This window comes from Canis aureus, chromosome 4 (genome assembly GCF_053574225.1).
Source record: "Canis aureus isolate CA01 chromosome 4, VMU_Caureus_v.1.0, whole genome shotgun sequence".
NCBI lineage: Eukaryota > Metazoa > Chordata > Mammalia > Carnivora > Canidae > Canis > Canis aureus.
The window spans coordinates 14,811,176-14,830,150 of record NC_135614.1 but is presented as its reverse complement, the minus strand read 5'-3'; the positions used below and the strand labels follow the sequence as shown (position 1 = coordinate 14,830,150).

Below are 18,975 nucleotides of genomic sequence, written 5' to 3'. Positions count from 1 at the left end.
GATTGTGGTCTGTGAAGTCCAAGGTTCTCAAAACACTCCCTCAGCACTGACTCAGGAGTGCCCCTCTAATATCGTTTCATCCTTCAATCCCATAGAGGACAAAGCATTGGAAGGTTCACTCATTCATAAGTCAAATTTTTTAACTAATTAGAAATAGACTTTCTTTTCATGATAATTTATAGCATATAATTTACCCTTATTGATTGATCTCAAGACTCTTAAACGTAGCCGATAAAGCTAGGAATTTTTAAAATTCATGGCAAAGATTCCAGCCCTAATTTCACATGCAAAAGTTTCTGATAAAGTCTAAATATTGGCATGTTAGCTGTCAAAGGCAGATGATTTAAAACACACTGTGTATGTTGGGCACTTAAATGCTTCCAGAATCTCTTTCAAAATTAAAGTGTACTTAAAGATCCAGGAAGTGATACCAATTTTGTGAAAATATTTTTATTATTAAATATTTTGTACATATTTAAATATAAACTCCATCACATCAGATCTACCAGTAAGACAATATGTTATGAGGTAATATTTTTTAATTTGTGTGATTTGTTATTCAGTCTATTAAACAGTGTCTACTTATCAGGGCAGAGATTTTAAAAATAAATGTTTTAAAACAAGAAGCTCAGTAGGTTAAGCTCTGCCTTTGGCTCAGGTCATGATTCGAGGGTCTTGGGATCGAACCCCATGTCAGGCTCCCTGCTCAGTGGGGAGCCTCCTTTCCCCTCTGCCTCCCCCCTCACCCCACTTGTACTGTCCTTTTCTCACTCCCTCTCTCTCTCTCAAATAAATGGAAAAAAATCTTTTTTAAAGAAAATTAAATAAATAAATAAATAAATAAATAAATAAATAAATAAAACAAAGAGCATTTGTATAGAGGAATATCTATATTGAAATACTGTCCTCAGGCTTCCTGCTTATAGACCAGTTAGAAAAGGAATTCACACTCCAGTGTGCTGCTTCCTAACTCAGAGTTAGATGCACTTGGCCCTTAAATGAGCAGAGTGGATTATTTTCATATAATGAAAACGTGATGTATATACATACATATAAATTGAGAGACTTTAGCCATCTTCTCTGCTATAAAATTAGAAAAAAAATGTGTAATCAAAAGAAACATTCCAAATACTAGAATATAAGTTAAATGTATGAAGTATAGAAATTCCATCCTTTTAAAAATCCTTCCAACTAATAAAATATCCAAATGAAATGCTATTATAGCTTTCCTTACATGCTACAGTTCCAATATTTAACACCCCATGGCTTTTCCCAGTCCAAGACTTTTCCGATGGCATTTATTATTCCCATTTACATTTATTTGCCCCATATTGCAGCTTCTAATTTGGATATATCCTTTTCCCCTGAGAATTCAGTGTCCTCCCATAGCCTTACAGGAGAACAGTGAATTTATATCACTTTCTGATGCAACAATGAACTAAATGAGCATAAGACCAGAGAAGACTCTCTCACACCCCCTCGTTTTTCCACCACCCCTCACAGGACATGAAATACAAGTGAACGTCCCATTATTGTAAATGTTGAACTGGGCTTGATTCCCAGTTCTCAGTCTTGTAATCCCAGAATCCATTATTATGGTGTTTCTGTTTTCATCGATTGTCATCTTTTTATGTAATTCTGTTATCGTTTGCCAAAAAGAAACATTTCGAGGAGGGATTCTTATGTGGAAAAAACTGAAAAATAATGCTCAGGCTAAGTAAAAATACTTATTCTTTTTTAAAGAGAGAACTTTTCACCAAATATCGTGATTTTCCAGAATTGTATATATGGATAAGTTGCTAAAACTCCATCTTGCTTCTAGATAAAATCAACACAGCATTTATACAATCATTATCTAGCATTTCCATGAAAACTAAAGTTAAAATTTCAGCTTTCAGTCTATACATTACAAGTAAAAACTCTTACAAGTAAGCATTCTTGCCCATCAGAAGTTGGTACAGAAAAAAAAAAAATCAGAAGGGCAAATATGGGAGGTGCCTTTCCAGCCCTAAGTGGGTGAGGATCCTGGCCTAAGAACACAGATCTCTAGACCATGCAGCAAATGTATCCCTGAAGACAGAAAAATCCATTAGGTTGTCATGGCTTTGAAACAACAGCCAGTTACATGTTCCAAGTTATGAACACAAATTCACTTGGTAATCAGTTCACTGATTAGAATCCTTTTTGCCAGGTATTTCTATCTATCTATCTAGATCTACAGGGAGAAAATACAGCAGTGAGTCAATATAACTCATTAGTTTCATGAATGTATTTCTTACTATAAGTTAATATATTGGCATTTTGCAATAAAGAAGCTTTTTAATTAATGTAAATATTGTCAATGAGATCATTTTAAAATCATAAAACTCTCAGCCACACAGAGCAAGGTAGAAAAATTCCATTTCTGGAACATGAGACTAAAGAGAGTCATCTCTTATCCATATTTGCTTTTGAAATATAGCCACTCCCATACATGCTATCACAGTGCCTTCCCCACCCCGTAGGAAAGGGAACTAATGCTTGTGAGAAATGTTAGTCTTACACACTATCCTCAGAGAAATAGTTACTTGTGCAGGTTTATCCAGCTAGTAAGTAATAGAGATAAAACTCAGGTCTGACAAATGCCCCTTAACTAAAGTTAGGTCTTTTTTTTTTTTTTTTTTTAATTCCATTTACTTATTCATGAGAAACACAGAGCAAGAGAGGCAGAGACACAAGCAGAGGGAGAAGCAGGCTCCATGCAGGGAGCCCAATATGGGACTTGATCCTGGGTCTCCAGGATCACCCCCCCCGCCCCCCTCCCCCCCCGGCCAAAGGCAGGTGCTAAACCACCGAGCCACCCAGGGATCCCCTAAACTTAGGTCTTTACTTAGAATCCACTAATAGCAACACAGGCCTAACTAGAAGCAGATAAATGTCCACTGGCTGCTTGAGAATAAACACTGATCCTATTGGCTATTCCCTCTAAATAGGCCTAAACTCCAATCTCACGCCCAAGAAGTTAGCGTTCTGTAACTGGCACTTTTATCTTCGTGGACATGTGGAGAAACCTCATCTGATAATTTAGCTGTACATGTATTTTGGAGTCAGATTTTTAAATTAATGTAACACAAAGACATTTGTTCATAGTAAACTTAAAAATTCATTATATACTTCCTACCAGGGACCTGGAAAAGCAAAGAGAAATGATAATTAGTTTACCAAGCAGTGTCATAGCTGTCTTTCATTGTCTATTCATACCTCTTTATTTGGTCTGGCTCTTAACTATGTTATGAGCCCAGTTCCCATAATTATATTTTGTTAATTGAAATACAGTTTTAATTGTTTCCAAGTATGCATTTATATTACTTACCTAGAACTCATCTGAAAAAAGGTCTTAAACCCATTTAATTGGAGCTAGTAGGGTTAGAGGCAAAGGCACTCCTAACTAATTAGGAGCTTAGTGATACACAGATGAAATATTTTGGATTTTGACCATGCATGTTAGGTATCAGGAGTATCATATTTCCTGTTATGAAGATGGATATAAAATGCTAGAGATGTTTTTTTCATCTTAAAGAATCAGAGGTATCAAATGGTATTTATTAGGTCAGTTTGATTTCATTTAATGAGGCTATCCTCCATTTTCCAGTAAACTATTTTGCCTAAACTAGTTCCAACATGAAAACCTTTCTTTAAGAAAAGACCATCACTGAAGACTGACACTATAAAACACAAACAGGAATTCATTTCAGTGTTTAGGACACCTCCTCAATTTGAATAAACTCTTCCTAATATTTAAGTAAAGTCTCTCCCAAAACAGCCCATACTTTCTCCTCTGCAAGTCATTCTCCCTACTTTTGGTTTTTCATCCCTTTAATGCTGGTTTGAAGCCATATTCTCTCCCATTCACCCAGGCCTCCTTTCTTTATGTTTCCCTGTATTTGCAAATGTCAGGGTAGTTTCTTTTAGGTATAAAACCCAAAGGGTGTTGTCCTCCTCACTATTCCGATGTTTCTAGGATATAACCCTTAAATAATTTTTTTCAAAATTCCTCCAGAAATGAAGTACTTACTAAAAACAAAGGGCAAACAAAAGAAGGCTAGGTCAGACAAGACTCAAATGCAATTTATGCTGAAAATTTTCAACAAAAGGATGAACACTTTTCTCTCTTGGATGCTATTTTGAATGGAGACAGGAAGATGAACTAAATGACCTCTTGATGATCCCCCAGCCCTGTGATTTTGTGATAATCTTAGCTTCTGGCATCTCATTTTCTTGTAACACTAAAATCTAATCTGCCTTAAGATATGAGAGTGTTTAACAGATGAAAACCTTTTAATGGAGGAAAGATTCTGCTTGTTTTCTTGGAAGTAATTTTCTTAACAATTGCTTACATTTATATTCAAGGCAGCCTATATTGAATCATTAAATCCAAAGAAAATCATAAAAGAAAAATTAGCAGACATATTATATAACGATATGCAATTTATTTCTTGACTTTTGCCTTTATTGCTCTGCATTGGAAACATTTACTCCTATCGACATGGTTAAAGGATTCATGAACTCTACTTTCTTAAACCTAAAATCATTCTTGTTTTCTGTACCACAGTTGTTTCTATTTAAAAAGGAGACCTGTGTTAACACCAGTAGACATTTTACTTCCAAAAGAGGTGGTTTTCTGAGCAGAGTTGCCATAGAGCAAATTACATCTGACAAGTAAAGATTAGCAGTAGTTAGATTAAACAGACCTTGAGCCTGCCATTTAATCTCCCACTACTGGTTGTGTGTGCTAAGCCAATGATGATACTTGGAGGCAGAGCAATTAGGTTATTAGTTTTCATTACTTTTTAATCAGCTGTTTCAGAACCAGTGGAAAACTTTAGATGTAAACTGAAAAACAGCCCTCTCCCATATCAAATGGATGATCTCCTTGACTCTAGATTCAGGTGCTAATATTATTAATTACATTACCACTACTACTAATGATGATGATAAAAGTGTTCCATAAAAACTAGCTGCCTGGAGCTAATCTCTGACAGAGCTGTCCATAGATTATTTATAGAGAATCATCACAACAGTTCCCTGAAGTTTTACCAAAATAAAAATGGTGACTTATGCGTATATTCTGGGACTTTCTTTTTTTTCTGGTATTGACTGGGAGCATCCATGAATATTTTCACAATGAGTTGTTCAGCATTTGGTTGATTATTTTTTGTTGTTGTTTGGTCCAACTGCAGTTTGGATGATATAGAATGAACACAGAAAACCATAGCATTAATCTTAGACTGTAAAAGCCCTATTTGTATTGTGACACAAATATAAATGTAAAGCAAGCAGAAAAAGTGCTATGTAAGCTCTTTTCTGAGCTTAGTATTGTTAGGAAATATTTAACTCTTGTTTGGTAGTTTTTCTATTATGTGTACAAGTGCAAAAAGAACTAGTCTAGACTCCAAAATAAACCTCAAGTTTCATAGTGAACTATTTTTACAAAAATTCATTAGTTCCTCCAGTAAATGGGCAGTACTGAACTTTATACAATTACAATTAAGAAGCAAGAAATATAGAATAAATATTCAGTATGTACCTGAATTGTATTGATCAGCAAATATTTGATATAAGGTGCTAAAAAGGAAAAGCCCTAAGCCCTATATTATCATCATCATATTTCTTGTCTTAAATAAATATACATCTCATGCATCGAGTAGTGGGATTATATACCTAAAGAGGGTAGCATTTGGTAGTGCCAAATATAAGCCATGACCACCACTCACATCACCTAAACCTCACTTTATTCAAACGTGGAAAGCATTTTTCATGCAATGTGCATAACTGGAATAGAACTGCCAATAACCACAACCTCTGGGGCTTTTTGATAATAGCAATGAAAGAACGGTTGGTATTTACTGTATCAGGCAAACAAACGTAGATCACCATGCCATTCTGCTAAATAGTAATCAACAAGCTTCATCCATTGCACTGAATAATCCCTGCGCCAAATACCACTGGAGACCACGCTGGAAATGCAGTTTCTGGGCGATGGTTTTACCCAGTTGGCCTTATGTATATCAATCAAGCAGTTACCCTAGTTTTCCAATTCTTTCCTCGATGATATCAGATCTAAGATCTTTAAAATGTTGGAAGTCCTGTAATCTGCTCTCCGGGGCTTTCACCTTGGGATGCAGGAAGGGATTATAAGGTCTCAATTACTCCGATTCCCCAGCTTCTAAAGGCAAAGCCTGAAAGTGGCAAAAAAAGCTAACTCAATGTCATTGTAAAATTCCTACTTAGCAAGCAGCTCTAGAACTAAAGACTCCCAAGGTTGAGATGAACCTTAAAGGTCATACATAATGACCCTATACTCCACTGATGACTTAAGTGATGTTGAAACACCATTGATGATAGGAATGAATCTCTTGGCCTCCCAACTTCAAATGGCCTTGGTTGATGGAAAGTCCTTACATTTACTCTACTGTGGCTGTAAATCTCCCTTATTGGCCCTAGATGTAACCTTTGAGACTAACAAAATGTTTATGTCCTCTTTGATACCCCAAGAAGCTCCTTTCCGATGCTTCCTCATTCCCTTTGGTTTCCTCCCTGAATGCCCTAGTCACTTTCCTCAGAACATGGTCTAATTTTTTTAATATTTTTCAAATTCAAGGTATGACCGGACTCGCACAGAATAAAATACAATTAGCAATAAATAGCCTTATTCCAAGCACTGTCTTGCTGTTAATACTGAATTTGCTTTTGTGGCAACTCTATCAGAATGATACTTAAAATTCCTAAGTGCTTCTCAAATATCTAAGCAAAATCACATGCACCCCATCCTCTACCTGTGTAGCTGGGCTTTTGTCTCTTTGTTTTTGACCATCATAGTTGACATTTATTTCCTTTAATGTTACACCACCAAATTTGTTCCATCCCATCAACTTTGATTTTTTTGTTCATTTGGAATGGAGAATGTATTCTAATCCTGTCATCTCACTATGTAAAATCCTAACTTGTGTCATCAGTAAACCTGACTACCATATTCTCTATTTTAATACCTATCTTTTTAAATGTTGACAATAAAAGGACTGAGGCATCACCATTAGAAATGTCTTTCCAGACACCCATTGATCATTCATTTGTACCTTCTAGGTATGGCTATTCAACAAATTGCCAACACCCTGGATTTCTAGCACATATATCTCCATCTTAGCGACACAGATGCTCTGCAATGCCTCAGCAGATATCCTAGTTACCCCCATCAGTTTGTCCATTAACCCTTCAGAGAAGGAAATGATGTTCATTATCTATATGATCTTGTTTCTGTTCCATGGTAAATCATTTGGAATCTGGCTGTGAGCCTTACCACAGTTATTTGAGGTTCACTGAAATGTAGGTTTTAAGAAACTGCCCCCTTCCCCTTTTGAAAATCAGATCCATATTTGCCAATCCTCTGTTTCTGCCAATTTGCCAACTTACACTTTTCCTATTTTCTGCAGTCCCTCAAAAATGGTCAACAGTGGTTTTGCAGGTTTAATTTGCTACAGGGGCCTCAGCTTATTCATTGTCCCTAGAACCTAGCACAGTGTCTAGAACATAAGAGGAATCCTACTATTTTCAAGAATAAAAGCACTCAAAACTTGGTATTTTGGTGGTTATATTCATGTTTTAAAATTCTGAAATGGGGGTTGCCTGGTGGCTCAGTCAGTTAAGCGTCCAACTCTTGGTTTCAGCTCAGGTCATGATCTCAGGGTTATGAGATCAAGCCCTACTTCATGCTCTGCACTCAGCGTGGAGTCTGCTTGTCCCTCTCCCTCTTCTCCCCCCCCCCACACACTCACTTCTCTCTCTCTCTCTCTCTGTCTCTCAAATAAAATCTTTTAAAAAGAGGAAAAAATAAAACTCTGAAATAAGAATCACATATGTCTCAAGACCATATTCATTTATACATTACATCAGAATTTTGACTCACATGCCACACTTACTGAACACCCCTCCAAATTTTATTCCTGTGATTTTAAATGACATGCCCCAGGTTTCCAGAAGGACCCTTTGGATTTCACCTGGAGACATCCGGGCATGAGTATTCCTGCTGAGGCTCAGAGAAAACCATAGTTGAATTGTTTGGGGGTGGGGAGAGAGAAACGGGTGGAGACATTAAAAATTATAAGAGGAAGGTGAAGCAGGGCTTTGGGGAAGGGAGGGATGTTTTCAAGTAGATTCCTTGAGGCCTCATACCTCTGCTCCCTTAGCACTGCTCCCTTTTTCTGTTCCTCTGCTCCCTGTTTTTCCACCAGGGTCAATTCTCTTAGGACCTGGTCCCTCCTCTACTAGCATAATATAACCTACACCTCTCCTTTTATCAGACTCCTTAATGAAATTTAAGCCACAAGGAAAGGAGAATTTCAGGTGGAACAAGCTTATTAAGTAGGTGATGATAACCAAATCTCACATTTCAATAAAATCCTGGTAATTAATTGAGATTACTCAAAAGAATTATAGGACTCCTGGGTGGCTCAGCGGTTGAGCATCTGACTTTGGCTCAGGGCATGATCCCGGACTCCTGAGATCGAGTCCCACATCGGGCTCCCTGCGAGACGCCTGCTTCTCCCTCTGCCTGTGTCTCTGCCTCTCTCTCTCTCTCTCTCTCTCTCTCTCTGTCTCTCATGAATAAATAAATAAAATCTTAAAAAAAATTATAAAAACACCAACACTATCTCTTTACCCCAAGGTTGCAGTCATTTCTAAGGGATTGAAAAAAGGTGATACGCAGGGACTCAGCTCCTACCACTGAGAATCCTTGAAAACATCTAGAATGTCAGCAACCTCTTATCCTCTCCTTATTCATCTTCTCTTCCCTCTCAGCAACAGTAGTCTATCATTTCCAGTTTCTCCTTGACACAAAGAAAATAGAAGTCTTACTATTCTGTTCTCTTTCTGATACATCAGTGTTACCATCACCTCTAAGTTGTGGATCCATCTTTTATTGGAACAATATGCTCCTTGAGCTTAAGAAGCAAGCAAACAAACAAAAACAAAACAACAAAACAACAATAACAACAACAAGAAAGCAAACAAACAGAAACCATGTTTCCTGACATTCTTCTCAGTAGGTCTCAGGTTATCTGCGGGTTTCCCTTCAACAATTTTTTTTTAATTTTTATTTATTTATGATAGTCACAGAGAGAGAGAGAGAGGCAGAGACATAGGCAGAGGGAGAAGCAGGCTCCATGCGCCGGGAACCTGATGTGGGATTCGATCCTGGGTCTCCAGGATCGCGCCCTGGGCCAAAGGCAGGAGCCAAACCGCTGCGCCACCCAGGGATCCCTTTTTTTTTAACAATTTTTTTTTAATTTTTATTTATTTATGATCGGGTTTCCCTTCATATTTGCTATCCTCCTCTGGACAACTCTTCACCTGATTTTTCCCAAGGCCAATTCGTAGCACTTGAGCCTCTGATCAAGACTAGCCATTTTCTCAAAGAGGGCCTGCCTGACTTCCCTGAAGAAACCACACTGCGTTGCTCTTTCTCTCCTGCTCAGCCGTTATTTGTCTTAAAAGCACCACTGCTGCCTGGAATTTGTTTATTTGTCCTTCTCTCTCACTAGAATATAAGCCCTCTGAGAACAAGGACTTCCCCTTGGTCACATCAGTGTGCCCAGAACTGTGCTGCTACATAGAAGATTCTCAATAAATATATGCCCAGTGAATGAAGTGACAGAAATACAGACATTGGAAAAAAGGCCACCTAAAAATCACCAGAGTGGTGGTTTCTTTGTATTCTCCAACTTTCTTTCATCTTTAGTTGCGCAATTATGTACAACTCATTTCTACAGGATAGAAATGGCATGTTTTAAAATAAACCTTATTTCATAGATTATAATATAATCAGAATTGCTTTGATCATCTGAAAATTACTCTATAGACAAATTAAAAATATAGAGAGATAAAATTTAAAAGAAATTACTCATAATCCTAATACTAGAGAAAACTGGTCTTGAGAGTTTGAGGTATGTTTAGAATTTCTGCAAGCTCCTTAATCTTTTCAAAGCATTTTCACTTTCAAATTGTTATGCTGTAGAATTCTTCTAATCTGTTCTCTGAACTTTTAAAAATCTGTTCTCATAAATTTGACATATTTGTCTGATACTTTTCAGGCTTTCTATCCCCATCACAGTTTTTAAAACTACATTTTTATTGTTCTATAAAATTCCTGTTACTTCTGCATGGCCAGCAAGTGTCCCCCTTATGAATTAGACTTTTTTGAAATATCAGTTCCCTCATTCATTTTCTCAATTTTTTTAGACAATAAAATTGCCAACAAAGCAGGTCAATAACCTATCAGATGTCCTGAGTTTACCTGAAAATGAATTCTAGGATAGCTGGTGAAAGACTACCATCAATATAGTATCTCACAAAATAACTTTGTCCTTTGGTCTTAGGACTGTTATACCGTTATGGATATACCATAACAATTAAGGGGAAATTAAGTGGGAAAATGCTCAAAAAAGACTGCCTAAGAAATCTTCATTTACTCATCCATTCAGCAATTAATTACTGAAGACCCATTATGTGCCAAATACTGTTTGAAGCACTTGAAATACCAAAGTGAAGGCAAAGGATACAGCTGACCCTTGAACAACACAGGAGTTAGTGGCACCAACACCCCACAGAATCAAAAATCCACATATAACTTCTGACTCCCCAAAACTTAACCACATATACCCTACTGCTGACTGGAAGCCTTACCAATAACATCATCAGGTAATACGTATTTTGTATATTACAGCTATTATATACCATATTCTTACAATAAAGTAAGCTAAGGAGAAGGAAATGTTATTAAGAAAATCATACAGAGGGATACCTGGATGGCTCAGTCAGTTAAGCATCTGCCTTCGGTTCAGGTCATGATCTCGGGTCCAGGGACTGAGCCTGGCATTGGGCTCCCTGATCATCGGGGAGCCTGCTTCTCCCTCTCCCTCCGCCCCTCTCTGCCCTGCTTGTTCTCTCTCTCTCTCTCTATCTCTATCTCTATCTCTCTCTCTAATAAATGAAATCATTTAAAAATATCATATGGAAGAGAAAATACATTTACAGTACTATACTTATTGAAAAAAAAAGCCATGTTTAAGTAGATCCATGCAGTTCAAACTTGTGTTGTCAATTGTACACTACTGAGGTAAAACACACCAATTAATTATTTTGCAGATTGTTACCGAACACCTACTAGGTGCCAGGTGCTATGCTAGTCACATAAGCAGAAAAGAATCGTAATGTCACAGATACAAGACACACTTGGGTTCAAATCTCTACTACGTGCCAGCTTAGAAATTGCTGAATAATTTACTTCGTCTATAAACTGAGAATAATAACACAGACTTAAAGGACTACTATTAGACTTAAGAAATTAAATCATCAAAAAAAAAAAGAAATTAAATCATCCAAGGTACTATAATCCAAAGATGAGCAAAATTCCCTATTCTCAAGATACCTGATGTCTAGTACAAAATATACTTTACGTAGGCATTTCATAGTACTTGTTGAATAACATTAAGTGTAGTTCTAACTACACTCTCAACTAAATGGTACGCTTCTTTGTACACCTATAATCCTTACTGCAGTATCTTATGAGTAATGGAGCACTCAACAAATGTCAACTACATGACAAATAGATGTTTTACAAGTAATTCTTCCAGAATATTGCCCTAAAATGATGAAATTCTCTCTTAAAGCAGAATACTTACTTCCAGAAATTTCATTTTAGCATTAATCATGTAAATTCTCCTTTAAGTTTGAGAAATGAAAGAACAGATTAATTTCTGCCTATAAAGTAGGATTATAATAGATATTATCCCCAATGTTTCAAGTTTTAAATAAAGAAGCTTGAATGACCTGAGAGAATTTTAAGTTGGACCTGCCATGTAAAAAATCACAAGTTGGTCTTTGCTCTTCACTTCGAATTAGTGAAGCTTCTTTGTCCAGAAATAAGTAACCATTTCACAACTTTGGAAATGTTTGCACATTCTCCTCCAAGCAAACTAACTTTATAAAAAAGGGCTGAAGGAGCTGGGGTTTCTGGTTTCTGTGGCATTGAAACCCAAAAGCTGCAAGTATAAACAGTGACTAACATGTTAGTCATAGTAAGCAGCTGTTTCTTAATAGGACAAGAAATAACATGTTTAAAATGCTGCAGGAGAATTAGGAGAGACAAAAGAATTTCTTATCTGCTGAAAGTAACTCTAACTCAGGTAATTCTAGAAAAGCATGCAGCGCAAACATCTTTTTAGGATTATAAAGCTATCCTTGACGTGACTTTAATTAGTTTTTAATTATGTCTTCCTTAATAAAAAGTGGATGGATGAGATGATTTTCCAAGGTCCTCTCAAATCTCTGGAAGCTGTAGAGACTTTGCTCATGTTCCATGTGTCCCCTAGAGGGCAGCGGTGGCCCAAACAGGAAAGGATTTTTCCATCAGTCCCGTATCCCCTCTGGCGCCAGCCTGAACTCCACTACCTTTACCATTTCTCACAGACCTGTTTTCTGTCAGCCAGTTGGCAGTGGTATTTCTGAGTGTTTATTTCTGAGTACCTAACTAGCAAAATCATTACATATTAGGAAAGAACGTTGCATGAAGTAATATTTTTGCACAAACTGAAAGAAAAGAATGAGCATGTCCCTTAACACACATACTCATCCTGTCCTTTCATGCATCTTTCATGCATTTTGGAGTGGACAATGGCTTGAGACAGTTGGGATAAAATCATAAGATGTGTCAAAGTTAAGAAGTCAAAGTTTTTTTCCTTTAGTTGGTTTGAAATAAACCACAGTATTGCTGAATGCCTATTCATTCATTCATTCATTTATGCACTCAGGAGTTACCAACTGTGTAAGAACCATGTATCAGATGCTGCATTTAATAATGTGTGGAACAGAGAAACTACTGCAGGGAACTTATAATTAAGAAAGGGATACTAAATTACGTGATACAGGGAAGGATGACACAGGAATGTACCCAACTAGCTACGAACCCTGGCCGTTGTGCAACATAAAAATCTTTGCTCCTTTTACAAATGTTCTGGATTCCTTTTGGAGGCCCACAGGTCTGAAGAAATCCTTGTCCTGTTCCAACAGAACACATAACTTTTTGTTTAAAAGGTGATGACGAACCACAGGAAGCTTCCTAAACAAGGAGGGAGGGAGAGCCTGAGTGTGCACTTTTCTGATGCTGAGTTTTCTTTTTTAGTTAATGTTGCTGTTTAAATATTTTATTCTGCTCAGAGACATTTTTATGCAAAGGGTGCAACTTTCAAAAGAGACTTTTTTGCAAGGTTCCCTAAAAGCCTCTTATAATACCTGTGAATCTATCTTCTGGGATCTCTTTTATTGTATTCAGATTATTTGCTGATTAAACTTATTTATTCACTTTCATCTTGTGAAATTGGGAGCAACATGCACCTCAGGTATGTGAAGAAAAAGATTAATGATGTCAGAATTATAATTCAGTCAATATTTGCTGAGCCATTTGGGTTTTCTGTATGGAACAGAGGGTAATGCAAATTGTCTACCTATACAGCAGTGAGTGGCCCTGAGAACTTTCTTGCCGTAACTTTTAGGGAGACAAATGGTGTGGTTTATGTGATTGCTTGTTCATGCAGATCACTTTGGCTGGAAATTACACATATTTGCAATATTTCCTGGGAGAATCCTGCCATCATATCTGTATCTGTGGTCTGCATTACAACCAAGACTTTATTGAGATATCAGAAAATGGACTTTTAGTCCTAACAATGTGTGATAATCATTTATGATGTTCTGACTCTAGATTAGGAAGGACAATTTGTTTAAGTACGCTGAAACTGGTGGATATTTAAGTGACATTGTTTTGAAGAGGTAAAGTAGCGGGATCATAGTACTGTCAGGTAGGATGATGAAGCCATGACCAACCCAGGAAGGGAGTAAAACTGTTAGAATTGGACCAGAAACCATAGCATATTTAAAACTATTTCTATTTGCCCAGAACTGACTAAGCAAACTGTTATTTCCAGAGCTATAGTAAATCATCTTAAGACCTTATCAAAGGACAGATAAGCTTCTAAATACTTGTCAAGTGGAAAACTTCTTTAGAAGAAAACAGAAAATTTTAACTGTTTGAAAAAGATCTAGACATTTACAGTAGACATTTTACGAGGAGGAGAAAGAGCACTATGTAATTTGCTTCTTCCCAAGGGTGTGGAAATTTCCCATAAAAGGAAAAAAAAACTGTTTGTAGAAAGAGTAGGTATAAGAGCCAATTTAGACTTCTAACTTTATTTTGCATTTGCAGTTTGAGAGGAGTCTATAAAATGGCTACTGGTAAACATTAATCATTTCTCTCTCCTCCGCTCTTTCTGTGTGCTTGTGTTTAAACGGAACGTATAACCATTGTGTATATTTTGATATGTTATCTGTTGTAGGAAATTGTCTCCTTTTTCTATTGGGAAGAGTTATATTGGATGCCAGAGATAACTGAATGATTTTCATGTTGGCTCCAACAAGAATTAGACTACTAACTGCATATAATCAGCAGACTTTTTCTACCACATGGCTATTTTGAAAGTTTCTATTCACAGTAGTCCTACCGTTGGATCTCGGGTGCAGAAAAATGGCCAGTTCTTTTAAAAACATTATAAATGATCACTACATTTAATGGTTGCATTCATTTTCTCACAAGGTAGCCTGTATGTTGATGTAACACACACACACAGCAGTGCTAGTACTCTGTGCAGGCAACGCATGGGTCTCCTTTTTAGGGAGGAGGAAGCAGAGCCCCAGCAAGGCCAAACAACACATCTAGAATCACACAGCTAGTGAGCGGTGGAGTCAGGGTTCTGATCCAGGTGTGTCCAGCTCCAAAGTCACACTGCTGCCAGAAAAGCACTTTTCTTTCCAGTGCTACTACTATTCTAATCTGGGCTTTTCAATCCCTAATTGTTCTACTTTAAAACTCTGTCAGGCAGTTCCATGCTGACTTTTGCCTCACGGTTGCATATTTTCATTGAATATAAGGTTTCCTATATGCCCCAAATGATGTAGGTGTGTGCTGTTTTGAGTGTAATTTGCATGGCATGGCACAGTGCCCCTTGAGCATTGACAGAGGACAACTGAAGTCCTCTAGTTGTTTTTTTTTTTTTTTAAGATTTTATTTATTTATTCATGAGAGACACAGAGAGAGAGAGAGGCAGAGACACAGGAAGAGGGAGAAGCAGGCTCCATGCAGGGAGCCCGATGTGGGACTGATCCTGGGACTTCAGGATCATGCCCTGGGCCAAAGGCAGGTGCTAAACCACTGAGCCACCCACGGATCCCAAAGGCTCACTTTTGAAATTTCATGATTCCAGTTGTACCTTGCTTGTGTATACCACATAGTAACAAGTTCTTCTCGCATCCATCACGTGGCAACTGTGAACCATGTGAAAGCCTAGGAGTAGAAGGCCCTGGGGCTTCCTGGATTACTAGGAAGCCCCAGGGCCTTCTAAGAAAGGCAGCTGCGTCTCCCCGTTCTTGGGTTGACTGAAGGGTTATAAGAAAAAGAGGGCCTGAGTAAAGCACACTCGACTCTCTGAGTACAGAACAGAGTTATGACTCCCCTACCCATAAACCCGATCCCAAGTCAATAAAAAAATGAGGAAGGGCTACAGAAAGAAGCCTGAAAAAGACTCCACAATCCTGCTCTCAGAGCCTGGACATGATGGTGACAGGGTGTCTTCCTGAAATGGCAAGTTCATGGTCAGTGCAAGTGATAAGCAAGGGAGTAGGAGCCAACAGCACCCAAGGTACGGGCCTGTGGAAATCGCCAAGCCACCTATACTGCCCAAAAGACCACAGAAAATGCCATCCAACTGTAGTCATCACAAGTTTTTCATGACTTGGGCTACGACTGCCTATAAATAAGAAAGAATCCAATGTATGATAGGGGCATGATCCAAAAGTAATATTATTTAAATCTCTCTTGTGAATATTTTCAGTTTGAATAGATGGTCCAACCAAGCAGTGCAAACTCTCAGATGGACACTATGAAAATGACTCTCAGAAAAAGCAGTCATTTATTTGATATAGTATGTGAAGTTGCAAATGCAGATCATTAAATTTCTAGTTCTCCTTAGAGAACTAGTTCTTGTGAGCAGCTTACTTACAACTGGGCAAAAACCACATGTCTGTCCATGGATGTCAAACTTTGTTGGATTACTTAGGTAAACATACTATTTGATTAAATTCACCACCATAATCAATAGGGGGCTCTGGTTGTCACATTAATTATATTCTATGGAAATGCTATGGATGCATCATTTAATTAGATTTTTCACTTAGTACTTATCAGAGTATAAGAAATGCCATCATAGTTTTTTGCACATGGTAATGAAATCATTGGTACATTACCAAGATTAAATCACGAAAGCATATCTACCCTTCTGTTTTCCTTCCTGCTAAAATTATCGAGCTTCTTACCATACCACCTGTGATGACAGGCAGGCTACACAGAATTTCAAAGCTTTCCACAACACCTACCAATCTCCATGTCAGAACAAATTAGTATTTCCAGTCTCCTGTTTATCATTATGGCATTTTAAAGCCTAATAGCTAATTCTTAAAAACATTAATAACACCTACTTTTATTGAGAGCTCAATATGTTCAGTGAATGTGTTAAGAGCTCCACTTACATGAGCATATTTAATCTCCAGAGAAACACTTTGAGGTTTCTTTTCATGATACAGATGTAGAAACTGAGGCACTAGTCACAGAGATGGTAAAGGCTAGAGTCAGGACTGACACCTAGATCTGAAGTATTCTGTGGCCCTACGTAGATTAATCCATGTATTTCACAGACACAGAAACAGACCTAGAGGAGGAACCTGTCTTTCTACAGGGCACATAGCTAAAGAGTGGAGGACAAAACCAGGACTCAGGTTTGCACTGAGTCTTTATTGCTGTGAGCCATCACTATAGACCTGAGCTCTTCAGCTTTTTATTCTGTCTCATCTCTGTTTCAGCATGCAGCAACCAAGCTCAGAGACATGTAAGCATTATCCATTAGCACTGCTGCCTGTGATGTGTAGAGCAATCACATTTTTAATGGACTCTGTCTGAGTCCTATGCTGGTCTACATAGCTCTGAAAGAGGTCTGGAGTAAATCTATTGCTCACTTGGCAGTCAGCATTTGGCACAGTTCCTCAAATGGTGAAGTTGAATGTCTGCAGATTTTGCTTCTCCCATATCTCTAGAAACTTCTCCTAGAAAATGTCATTCTCCCTATTCCGAGGCCAAGAACTGTGATTGCTTCATAAAAAGTCTTCTAACAACACTGATCTGGCCATGCTTTTCCCTTACTTTAAATACTCAGATAAAAAGTTTCATCATGAATAGGTATTGAATTTTATCGGTTACTTTGTATTTATTGAGATGATCTTATGGTTTTCAATTCTACTAATATGGTCATTTACTTTATTGGTTTTTGAATGTGAAACTAACCTTGCATTCCTGTCCACTCGGTCTTGATGTATTATTGTCCTTTGTTAAATTGCTAGATTTGCTAATATTTTGTTCAGGATATGTGGGTCTGTGCTCAGGATGTCCTATCAGGTTTTGTCATGAGTATTAGTGCTGGCCTCATCTTGATTCAGGTGGTGGTCACAAGGGTATTTACATATAATAAAAGTAAGGGTGCCTGTGGGGCTCAGTCGTCTAGGCAGTGACTTGATTTCTACTCAGGTCATGATCTCAGGGTTGTAAGATCGAGCCCCGAGTTGGGCCCCATGCTCAGTGAGAAGTCTGCTTGAGATTCTCTCTCCTTCTCTCCTCACCCCTCCCCCTACTCTCTCTCTCAGATAAATAAATCTTTTCTAAGAAAGTAATTGAACATAAGTTGTAGACCTGCTACTGTATGTAAATTATGCCTCATTTAAGTACAATTAAAAAATCATTTATATGGCTTCTGTGTCCTTAAGCAAAATTCTTAGAGTGACAGCCAAGGCTTCTGTTTGCTTGGATAGCTGGGCAATCTTTTGTTACTTCACCTTGCACCATGGCCACACAGACTACTTTTAATTACTTAAAACTATCATATTCTTTCATATTGTCAGAACTTTCCGAATGCTCTTCCTTCTGCACAGAATGACTCTCCTGCTTACCTCTTTCTCCATCGGCAAGAATTCCTTTCATCCTTCAAGACTTAACATAAATGATGCTTCTTCTAGGACATTTCTTAGAAGATTCTGATGCCCTCCCCCACTCAGAGACAGGAGTGGTCCCTTCTGTGTGCTGCCATTTCAGTAGGCACTACCACCCTTCTCTGTTGAAGATATGGTCACTGGTTGATATTTTGTGAGATTTTTCTGAAAAAAAAGTATTTTAGAAATCCATATCTAGACAATATTCAATTCCAAGGTTTGCCTTAAAGATCTAGTTATGCTTACTCATCAAATAAAAATAATGTAGCTCCTCTGACCTGTGTAATATCAAAGCCCCAAATGCTTTTAAAACTAAGAGCTATTGAGTTTCCTTTGCAAGATGGCCAGTTCAGAAATTTTGATTTTTAAAAGAAATGAGAGTTTAACATTTTCAGAAAACTTAGGATTGCATTAGCATTCTTTATAATATGTAATACACTGTGCTTGAAACTAAATGCTTTCAGACTTCAGCTTTATGCTTATAAAAATGGAATCAAGTCAAGTTCCTTATGATTTCTTCCTCAGAGGTGCTTGACTTTTCCACCTCCTTTAATTTGGCATTAGCCTTTTTGTTCCCTGTACTGAGTCTTTTAACCACATGCTCTGAGCATCCAATTACCGACTTTTTAATCCGATTAACAGTGAAATCTGTGTCTGGTCTGGCAAAGCACAGAAAATACACTCACAAGTGGTGTCTGCTCACAGTAAGTCCTACTTTGCAGCAATACTATACTACGGTTTTAAATTTGGGATTGAATTTAGACTTAGAGTGTCAATCTTCCAACTCCTCTTCCTAGG

At 37.7% G+C, this 18,975-nt stretch overlaps 1 protein-coding gene and 1 long non-coding RNA gene across 13 annotated transcripts in view; one reads left to right on the top strand and one right to left on the bottom strand.

The window, feature by feature from the left end:
• The window catches only part of RHOBTB1 (Rho related BTB domain containing 1), a 117,952-nt gene that overhangs the window by 23,308 nt on the left and 75,669 nt on the right, over positions 1–18,975 (top strand). The window lies entirely within an intron of this gene.
• Positions 4,450–18,412, bottom strand: LOC144312218 (uncharacterized). The gene is made up of 2 exons (XR_013377682.1): positions 18,139–18,412; positions 4,450–6,218 (listed from the first exon to the last, which is right to left on the bottom strand). It is a non-coding gene; the product is annotated as an uncharacterized LOC144312218 (long non-coding RNA).